Raw genomic sequence first — 11,978 nt, 5'->3', positions numbered from 1 at the left:
GCGCAGGGTACTGAAGGCCTGTGTGAGCCAGCTGTCTGGTAATTTGCAGCAGCCTTACAATCTGAGCCTGAGTCAGGAAAAGGTACTGGTGCTATGGAAGACTTCCTGCTCGGTTCCTGTACCCAAGGAGACAACTCCACCTGAACTTAATAACTACAGACCAATTGCCCTCATACCTTATGTGATGAAGGTGCTGGAGAGACTGGTCCTGACTTACCCTGGACCGCAGGTGAGATCTTCATTGGACCCTCTACTGTTCGCCTACCAACCTCGCGTGGGAGTGGGTGATGCCATCATCTACCTGTTGCGGTGAGCTCAGTCTCACCTGGATGATGTTGGTGGCATTGTGAGAATCACAGTTTTTGATTTCTCCAGTGTCTTCAATACAATTCAGACAATTCTTCTGAGCGAGAAGCCGGAAAGGATGAGTGTAGACAAATCCATTATCTCTTGGATTACTGACTACCTGACAGATAGACCCCAGTTTGTACGGCTGGGTAGTTCTCTGTCTGAGGTGGTGGTGAGTGACCCAGGAGGGCCACAGGGGATTGTCCTGTCTCCATTTCTTGTCACACTGTACACCTCTGACTCTCAGTACAACTCTGAGTCTTGCCACTTGCAGGAGTTCTCAGAAGACTCTACAGTACAGTTGGGTATATCAGAGATGGACAGTCGTCAGAGTACAGAGGATTGGTGGACAAGTTTGTGAAGTGTTGCGGGAGGCATCACCTGCTCCTGAATGTGGCCAAAACCAGGGAGATGGTGATTGATTTTAGGAGGAAGAGGACTGTGATGAGTCCTGTGTACATTCTGGGATGGCGTGTGACGAGTCCTGTATACATTTGGAGAAGAGGTTGTGGTGGTGGAGGAGTACAAGTACTTGGGTGTTCACCTCAACAACAAATTTGACTGGAAAACCAACAACAAGGCTATTTGCAAGAAGGGGATGAGCAGACTCTATTTTCTAAGAGAGCTGAGATCCTTCAATGTGTGCAGCAGGATGTTAGAGATCTTTTACCAGTCTGTTGTAGCAAGTCCTGTCTTCTTTATGGCTTTATGTTGGGAAGCAGCGTCGGTGCTGGTGATGCAAAAAGACTAAATAAACTTTCCAAAAAAGCTGGATCCATCCTTGGCTACAACCCAGACTCTTTTGAGTTAGTCATGGAGAGGAGGTCACTAAACAAACTATTATCTATTATGGTCAATCTGGCACATCCTCTCCATGTCCTACAGAATAAGCAGTGGAGCACCTTTTCCAAAAGACTCATTCAGCTCTACTGTCACAAGGATCATTACAGAAAATCTTTCCTACCAAATACAACAGTTTATCTCTGTGCGACAGAACAACAAGCATCACAGTGCAATAGTCTCTGCATTATTATTTTGCACTTTATTATTGCACATTGGTACATTATTATTGTGTATATTATTATTCTGTTCTTTATTATTAGTACAGAATAATATCTGTGTTGTTCATAGCAAAGGCTAACTCTGCTAAATAACATCACTGTCCCATTCCAAACCTTTCGACGTCCGGCCTAAGAAGGCTCACCAATGCTTCCACTTCCTCAGGGGACAAAAAATTTGGCATGTTCCTGTCAGTTCTTACCGATTTGTATCAGTGCATCATAGAGAGAATTCTTCTGGATGTATAATGGCTTGGTATGGCACCAGCTCAACATGTGACCGCAAGAAACTGCAGAGTTGTGGGCCCAGTTCAGCACGTCACTGAAACCAGCTTCCCCTCCATGGACTCTGTCGATATTTTTTTTTGCTGCATCAGTAGAACAACCAGCATAATCAAAGACCTCAGGCACCAGGACATTTTCTCTTTTTACCTCTTCCTTTGGGCAGAAGATAGCAAAGCCGGAAGGCACTCACTACCAGGCTCAAGGACAGCTTGCGCCTCACTTTTATAAGACCATTGAATGGTCCCTAATGCATAAGATACCTTGACCCCACACCCACAGTACTGTGCAGAAGCCTTAGGCACAATATGTGTCTACGCCTTTTGCACAGTGCTGTAGTAATTTTAGGCATTGCAGTGTACTGCTCCAAAAAAAATTTCATAACATATGTGAGTGATGATAAGCTTGATTCTGATATGGGTCTCTGTTGTGGGCTGAGCATGGGAAGGGGGCAGAGAGAGGGGAATCATGGTTGGGAAAAGGGGAAGGGAGAGGGAAGGGAGCAGAAAGTGCCATAAAGACATTCTTTAATGATCAATAAACGAATTGTTCAGAATTAAATGACCTTGCCTGGTGTCTCAGGGCTGGGTATGTCTGCACCCATGCCATCACCCTCCCGCCCCCCAACCCTGCCACTGGCATTCCTTTTCTGCCACTTGTCCCTCACCCCTCTCGCAATGCTCCACCCTCACCATACCCAACATCTTTTGCTCCCACTAGATTTACAAACTCGCTCTCCACTCCATGTTGACAATACAGTACTGTGCAAAAGCCGAGCTATATATATATATATATATATATATATGTCCCTATGATGTTGGTACAGTACTGCACCTAGTTATGATTTCGTACTTTATTGTTTACCTGAACTGCAAGGTCTCTGTAGTTTTTACACTTTATTCTGCACTGTTATCGTTCTACCTTGTTCTCCTTCAATGCACCTTGTACTGATTTGATCTGTATGAATAGCATGCAAGACCAGTTTTTCACTCTATCTTGGCGCATGTGACAATAATAAACCAGTACCAGTAAACCTGGGAAGCATTCAACTCTCCTGGAATTTATCTCTGGAAGGTCAGTAGCATGTCTGAGGAAAAATTCATCTACCTTTCAGCTCTGAGCATTAATTCCTGGATGTTCTTGGACTGTGCAGCATAGTAGGCAGCTTTCTCTCATAGAAATGCTATTCATCAACATTTATCTACCATTTTACTTTTAGCACCAGGCTGATCGAGTCAGCTAACTAAAGGAGAGGTAATAGTTAGAAAAGCTCAGGAAAATCTTCATCTGTCTTCCTGATGCAATTTAATCTCAACAGGTTGCAATCTTCTACTGAGCTCCATTCTCAGCAAATGGGAGCAGATTTACTCTGCAAGCTATTAAGTTATCATTTTCATCCAGTAGCAACAATGGCCTGAAGCTTTATTTAAGCATTTCAGGTCTTTGTCTCTTGCTTTCTATATACTTTGTAGTTCTCCACATCTTTGTCCTGTGCTCCTCTTAAAGCCTGGAGATTTCAGGCTGGACAGCAAGTTACTTGGAGAATTGTATAGTTCTGGTCACCAAACTATAGGAAGGATGTGATTAAGTTATAGAGAATACAGTAAAGTTTCACAAAGATCTTGCTGGGACTGGAGAGCTTGAGTTATAATGAGTGACAGAATAGGCTAGGACTGTTTTCCCAGGAGCAGAAGATGATGTCGAGTGATATTACAAAGGTTTACAATACGAGGAGAAGGATCGATAGAGTGGAGAGTCTCTGCTTTTCCCCAAGGCAGGGGAGAGGACTTAGGTTTAAAGTGAGAGGGAAAAGTTTGTCACACGGTACAAACTGCAAGAGGAAGTGATGGAGGCAGGTATGATGACAATGTTTAAAAGGCACTTACTTGGATAGATACATGGGTAGGAAAGGTTTAGAAGGATATGGACCAAATGGAGGCAAATTCGACTTGATCAAGTAGACAATTTGTTTGGCATGATCAAGTTGGGCTGAAGAGGTGGCTTCTATGCTGAATAGTTCTATGACTCTCAGCTTTACACTAACCAGGACAAAGAACCCACTTCACTGGCATTGCATCTACCATCCTTTGTATTCAGTGCCCCCATCCCAGGCAGTGATTAATCACCTGGATTACTCTGACAGCAACACCCCCTGCCCCAACAAACCTACACCTCCATCATTTTGAAGAAATAAGATAGCCGACATATGGCACCATCACACCCTGAACACCAACCTGATTTGGAAATGTATCAGGACTCATTCAACGTCATTGGGTCTAACTTCTGAAACTTGCCACCCAGCACCATTCACGAACAAGAGAAAATCTGCAGATGCTGGAAATCCGAACATCACACACAAAATGCTGGAGGAACTCAACACGATATTTTGGCCTGAGACCCTTCATTAGAACTTAATCAGTTCTGATGAAGGGTCTTGGCCCGGAACGTCAACTACTTACTCTTTTCCATAGATGCTGCCTGGCCTGCTGAGTTCCTCCGGCATTTTGTGTGTGTTACACCACACTATTCATTCAGTATATTCCTCTGAGAGACTTGAATAGTTCAAGAAGGTACTGTAGCTTACTGTCTTCTCAATAGATATTAATGTTGGAATGTCGATGTTGTTAGCCAAAGATATCTGTAAATAAGAGAGCTTTAAAAACAAACAAACAAAAAACATACATATATATAATATCTTACATTTTTCTTGTTTGTTTACTCAAGGATACATGCTGTGTCATTTATTGGGGAAGATTTATATCCTTCATCAGTGTAATGACCCATGTGACCAGCTGATTTACTCTACCCTTCAATTTGACTGAACATCAATTTTTGCATTTCATCACAGCTTCAAAGGAAACAAGTTTTTGCAGTTGTGAGATTTCCTTGTAGCTATGCCAATGTTTTGCAATCTTGCTTAAACCTTAATAAAGACAGACTCTTCACCACCCCTTTGCGCAACTTCCTGATTAAAGAATTATTTTTTTCCTTTGGTATATGTTACAATACAATATAAGAGTTCCACCGAAGTGTTTGAAAATGGGAAACATATGTAAAATAAAAAGCAGGCTGCCCTGCTGCGAGAAACAATTTGTTAGGCTGAGAAGCGGTTCTGCAATAATGAACCCAAGGCTTGAGAAAGCACAGATGGTTTATCTAAGTGTTCCTGTCATTGCTCACGCGCATAGAAGGCTGAGACTATTCCACTAACGTGCAAAATAAAATGTTTTCACTTATGTCCCATTGATCTTTGACGATCACATAAAGGAATTGTAGTAAAAGTGAATGAACTAAATTGTGACAAAGTGTGCAAGTAGTTACTTCACTACTTGAGGTGATAACTTCACAAGTGTTTTACAAGTATATCATTTAACAAGTGTGTCAGTGAATATTTTACAGGAATATAATTTGGTAATCAATTTACAAGTTTGTAATTATGCGATTAAGTTACAAAGATGCAGTTGTGTATGCAGTTCACTAGTGGGCAATGAGGGTTGTGTTACAAGAAGGATTGGAATGCTACATCCCAATTTAGTGGTTTAGATGATAATCTTGCAGCTGTTTATGTTGTGTGGTTATTAAGGCATTGAAATTATATTCTTACTTTTCCAATGTGTACATTCAAGGATTATTAGGAAAGTATTTCACAATTGTAGAGACCCAAAAACAGGGGATATCAAATTGATTTACAATCAGTAATATCATGCCAATCTATGAATGAGAGAAAATGTGTGTGTTCACAATATAACACAAGAAGTTTGCAAAGTACACGCATTAATTTTTCTCTGAGCGTTTTCCATTTTCTGGTGGAATTTATCCCAAGGATTTAAAAGAAGCTAGTTAAATGGTTGATACATTGATTTTAATTTTCCAAAAGTCATCAAGGAAATTTCCATTGGGTTTGAAAATAACAAATATTCAAAAGAGGAGAGAGAAAGCAGGAAACTGCAGGCCAATTAACGTTACATCTGTCAGAGAAAATGTTAACAACTTTTGAAGGCATTATTACAGGGCACTCAGAAAAATTCAAGTTAATAAGACAAAGTTGACATGGTTTTGTGGAAGGATAATCATATTTAACTATGTTAAGTGGTTAAAGAAGCAGAACATGCTGTGGGTATAAGCAAACTGGTTGATGTATAATGCTTAGATTTCCAGAAAACATTTGATAAGGCATCTCGTCAAAGATTATTGCAGAAATTAAAAGCGCATGGTTTAGTATGTAACATATTAGTATCCAATGAAGAGTGACTGGCTAACAGAAAACAGAGAGTAGGAATAAATATTTTTTTTCTGGTTGGCAAGATGTAATGAATGATGTACCACAGGGGCTTCAGTTTTATTTTATTATTTATGTAAATAACTTGTATGAACTCAGCGACGGTATGATTGTTAAATTTCCTGATGACACAATAGGTTGTGAAGAGGACAAAAGGAGGCTAGACATTGTTAAAGAGATAGGAATTTAATGTGAAAAACTACTGCCTATTTCAGCATGTAAAATTAAAAAGAGGCAGCAAATTTAAATGGTGAAAGGTTACAGAGCTCTGAGAAGCAGGAGGGATCTTGGTGTCCTAGCACAAGAGTTGGAAAGATTAATATAAGTACAGCAATTAATTAGGAAATGCAACAGTATTATCATTTATTGCCAGGATAAAAGGCACTCAGAAGTTCAAACAATGTGGAGGCAAATGTATAGTTGATGTTCCAATAAAAGACTTTGCATCAAGTTTGAGAGTGCAGAGAGAAGATAACCAATATAAAGAGGTGAGAGGGAATGGTGAGACATGGGCTGTTAGTTGGAACCAGATGAGGTAGAGCATGATGGATAGATAGAGCTCAAAGAGAGAGTAGGAAGTTTTGAAACAGATGCTGATGCACACTATGTGGGAAAAAAAGAGGAAAATAACTAAACAGATGAAGGCTGAAGATAGATAGTGATAAATGGAACCAGATTAAGCATGGGATGATGGGCTGATGGAATGGGGGTTGTCGGGTTCATGGGGGATAGGGAAGGTAGGCCAAGGGAGCAGAAACCTAGAAGGATAGGTATGTATAGGTGAGCCGAGGGAAACAGGTGAGGGAAAATGGGGAACCTAGGTAATGGTGATGGGAGGTAGGTGTGAAAAAAAGTGAATAAAGGGAGACTGAGATTCCAGGTGGGCCGCCTCACATAGGAAAAGAATACAGGGGTTATGAGTTATATGAAATGGATTCATTGTCCATACTATTGAGTTGTAGGCTACCCAAGTAGAATGTGAAACAGGTTATTGAGTATGAAGGTTGGTAGGCTATGCTTCAATTATATAACAAGAACATATTTGGAGAATTGAGTTACATATTGGTCTCCATATTTAAGAAAGGATGTTGATGTGTTGGAATAGTTTAAAGGGGGTCTACTAGATTAACACCTGGAATGGGAAGGTTGTTCTACAAAGAAAGATTGGGTAAAATTGGCTTATATCTCTGGAGTTTGGAAAAGTGAAAAATGTTTTGACTGAGACATCAGGTACTGAGAATCTTCACAGGGTTCTTTTGGAGTTTGTGAAAATTTGGCAGAACATCTAAAACTGAAACATTTCTAAAGATGTGTGGCGGGGGGTATATTGAGGGGCTGCATCACCGCCTGGTATGAAAACATGAGTGCCATTGAACAGAAAATCCTACAAAAAGTAGTGGACCAATCACAAACAAGAGAAAATCTGCCGATGCTGGAAATCTGAGCAACACACACAAAATGCTGGGGGAGCTCAGCAGGCCAGGCAGCATCTATGGAAAAGAGTGCAGTCGACATTTTGGGCTGAAACCCTTCATCAGGACTGAAGGAAAAAAGATGAGGAGTCAGTGTAAGGACGTGGGAGAGGAAGGGAGGAAGAAACACAAGATGATAGGTGAAACCGGGAGGGGGGAGGGGTGAAGTAAAGAGCTGGGAAGTTGATTGGTGAAAGAGGTACAGGGCTGGAGAAGGGGGAATCTGATAGGAGAGGACGGAAAGCAATGGAAGAAAGAAACGGGTAGAGGGTGGTGATGGGCAGGTAAGGAGGTAAAGCGAGAGAGGGAAATGGGAATGGAGAATGGTGAAGGAGAGGAGAGGGGCATTACTCGAAGTTCGAGAAATCGAGGTTCGTGACATCAGGTTGGACGCTACCCAGATGGAATATAAGGTGTCGCTCTTCCAACCTGAATCTGGCCTTATCACAATAGTAGAAGAGGCCATGGACTGACATGCCAGAATAGGAATGGGAAGTGGAATTAAAATGGGTGGCCACTGGGAGATCCTGCTTGTTCTGGCGGATGGAGCGTAGGTGCTCAGCAAAGCAGTCTCCCAATCTACATGGATACAGCCCAGTCTATCATGGGCTAAGCCCTCCTCATTGTTGAGCACATCCACATGGATTATCGTTGCAAGAAAGCAGCATCCATCATCACGGACCCACACCAGCCAGGCCATTTCTCTCTTCTCACTACTGCTGTCAGATAGAAGGTACAGGAGCCTCAGTTCTCACACTACTAGATTCAGGAACAATTACTCCTTCACCATCAGGCCCTTGAACCAAAAGGGATAGCTTCACTTAATTTCATTTGCCCCATCACTGAAATGTTCCCACAAGCTATGGACTCACTTTCAAGGATTCTTCATCTCATGTTCTCGATATTTATTGCTTCTTTTTCTTCCTTCTTTCTTTCTATCTTACCTTTTCTTTCATTTTATATTTGTACAGTTTATTGTCTTTTGCACACTAGTGCTTCTCCGTAGATTGTCACCTTGCCATGGTGGAGAAGTCTGTGTGGTCCTGTGATCCCAAGAGGAATGCCGTCTGGAGCTGTGCTCCTGGTAGGGTCACCCATGGCCGTAAGGTTGAGGGTGAGGTCCCTGACAAAGAACAGTCCAAGCAAGACCTCAACGGTGGAACAGGCGGACAAGGTTACATCGAGCTCAACAGCTGTGAAGGTGGATGAAGGCTGCAACAAATCCATCATTTCTAATAGTCATGGTTTCCATGCCATTGGAATCAGTTGGTTGATTTGTGAAGTATCGTGTGCTTCTTGGAGTGCAACATCAAGTACACATTAAACAAATACACGCACAGGCGCCTTCGCTCTGTGGGCCACTTCTTCAGAACAAAGACCATCATCCTCAACCTCGAGGGATAGCCACGACGATGACACAAGTTATACATCTAGTTGGTGCAGTCTTTCATTGATTCTGTTGTGGATCTATTATTAGATTTATTGAGTATTCCCAGAAGGAAAGGTTGAATGTGGAGGTATATATGTTGATGATGAAGTTACTTTGAACTTTTAACTATGAAGTTGAATATTGAGAGGACGTTTTCTTCTCTAGAGGAGTCTAGAATTAGGGATCATTGTTTAGAAATAAGGGGTTGCCATTCAGAATAGAAATAGGATATTTGTTTTCTCTTGGAGAGCTTTGGTATTCTCTCCCTTAAAAAGCAGTGGAAGCAGAATCTTGGTTAATCAAATCTTTTGTCCGTTTGCTTGTCAAACATCTGTGTAGCTCTGTATGTGGTTGTGAGGTTTCAATCACATCAGATATAATCTTTTTAATTGGCAGAGCAGGTTTAAAGAAACAAATAGGCTTCTGCTTCTAATTCATATGTATGTAGGTATGTTAACATGAGTTAATTTTAAATGTGTAATATTAAAAAAATGTGATATTGGAGAATTATGTCATCTCCAGCAGTGGGAATTACTGAAGACAGAGGTGAATTAATTCCCAAAATGTGTATCAGAACAACAGTAATGCCAAAAAGATATTTTACAGTCTAAAACCAAGACAGGATAAATTCAACTGGGGTTCTAGTGAATCCATTGAAAAGAGCAATTGGGACTTTTCAATTGTAAATTGAGACCAGTATGTTATGTGATACCGTTCAAGATACACTCAGTGGCCATTTTATTGGGTACACCCCTATACCTGCTCATTAATGCAACTATCTAACCAGCTAATCATGTGGCAGCAACTCTATGCATATGCATAGAAGGTTCAGTTGTTCAGACCAAACATCAGCATGTGGAAGAAACGTGATCTAAATGATTTTGACCATGAAATGAGTGGTGGTGCCAGATGGGGTGGTTTGAGTATATCAGAAACTGCTGATCTCCCGGGATATTCAGATGTACTACAGTCTCTGGAGTTTACAAGTAGTACGAAAAACAAAACAAAAAATACATACAGTTCTTTGGGCAAAAACACCTTGTTAATGAGAGAGGTCAAATGAGAAGGGCCAGAGGAGCTGACAGGAAGGTGACCGTAACTCAAATAACCACACATTACAACAGTGGTGTGCAGAAGAGCATCACTTTAAGCCTTCAAGTAATGGGCTACAGCAGCAGAAGATCACAAACATATACTCAGTGGCCACTTGATTAGGTACAGTAGGTACCTTTTAAAGTGGCCACGGAGTGCAGAGTATAGGTTATGTGTGTCAAGTTTGCTTAAATTTTTCTTAACAGATCCTGACCCAGATCTGGGCCATACCCTCCAAATATCTAGACTTGCCTCTTGGTTTTTTCACACTACCTTACTTTCCCTTTTCTATTTTCTATTTATGATTTACAATTTAAATTTTTATTATATTTACTATCGATTTGTACTCCAGGGAGCACGAAGTGCAGAGTGAAATATCGCTGTGATGATTGTACTGTTTAGTATCAATTGTTTGGCAACAATAAAATAATAATAATAATAATAAAAAATAGTAGAGAGGTGGTAGAAAACTCCAGGTCAGAGGGCAAAACATTTGGCTTTAGTGGAAGTTAACCGAATTGACATAGATTAAAAACAAACTCTCCTCAGTTCAATAAAGGAAAACTTGGATCCACTTTGCCATGATATATTTGATTTAATTGTTGATTAAATGTTCTTATTAAATTGATATTACCCATTTTTACATGAACTTTCTGCATCAATAGAGAACCTTCATTGCTAACCTAAATGGCAGCCAATGTAACAGGCAGTAAATTTTGCATCGTTTTGAATGGGATTAATAAGGAAACATTGGAGTAAAAGACTTATGCTGTCATTGCTCTGTTGAAAAAAGTTTGAAACTAGTTTTCATAATTTCATAGTGACACCATTAGCGATTTTAGCAGTCTTTGTGGGATACTCCGGTCTTCTCAGAGATTAACTGACCTGTAGAACGAGGTTTGTGTGTGAACATTTTGTATGCATGCAGTAGCTTGTCATAATCATGTTACTTCACAGATAACACATTATGAAATAAAACACAAATGTTATTTAAAAAGATCTATTATTGCAAACATGAATACATTCAAGGAAGAATATTGGTGGAAAGTACATAAAAATGGTAAAATCTTGATAGGAGAAAAATATGGACAGGAATTGGTTTAACAATGAAGTTAGTCAAACACAACAGCTTTTCATCTCAAGCAAAACTCTAATGATTAACCCATTGTTTTCTGTTCCCTAGTCAACTACCTATACTAATTTGCTTCCATAATATTTAGACACTGGAAGACACTAGACACTAGAATACTACAGCACAGCACAGCTCCTTTGGCCCTCGATGTTGTGCCGACCCATGTATTCCTTAAAGAAAACGACCTAAATCCACACTACCCCGTAACCCTCTATTTTTCTTTCATCCATGTGCCTGACCAAGAGGCTCTTAAATGCCCCTAATGTTTTAGCCTCCACCACCATCCCTGGCAAGTCATTACAGGCACCCACAACCCTCTGTGTAAAAAATTTACCCCTGATGTCTCCCCTAAACTTCCCTCCCTTAACTTTGTACATATGCCCTCTGGTGTTTGCTATTCATGCCCTGGGAAACAGGTACTGGCTATCCACCCTATTTATGCCTCTCATAATCTTGTAGACCTCTATCAAGTCTCCTCTCATCCTTCTATGCTCCAAAGAGAAAAGTCCCAGCTCTGATAACCTTGTCTCATAAGACTTGTTTTCCAATCCAGGAAACATCCTGGTAAATCTCCTCTGCACCCTCTCCATAGCTTCCACATCCTTCTTATAATGAGGTGACCAAAACTGAACACAGTACTCTAAGTGTGGTCTCACCAGAGAGTTGTAACATGACCTCTCTACTCTTGAACTCAATCCCCCTATTAATGAAGCCTAGCATCCCATAGGCCTTCTTAACTATCCTATCAACCTGTGCAGCGATCTTGAGGGATGTATGGATTTGAACCCCAAGGTCCCTCTGTTCATCCACACTCTTAAGTAACCGACCATTAACCCTGTACTCAGCCTTCTGGTTTGTCCTTCCAAAATGCATCACCTCACACTTA

This window comes from Mobula hypostoma, chromosome 25, assembly GCF_963921235.1.
Source record: "Mobula hypostoma chromosome 25, sMobHyp1.1, whole genome shotgun sequence".
Taxonomy (NCBI): domain Eukaryota; kingdom Metazoa; phylum Chordata; class Chondrichthyes; order Myliobatiformes; family Myliobatidae; genus Mobula; species Mobula hypostoma.
This window is presented reverse-complemented; position numbering follows the sequence as displayed.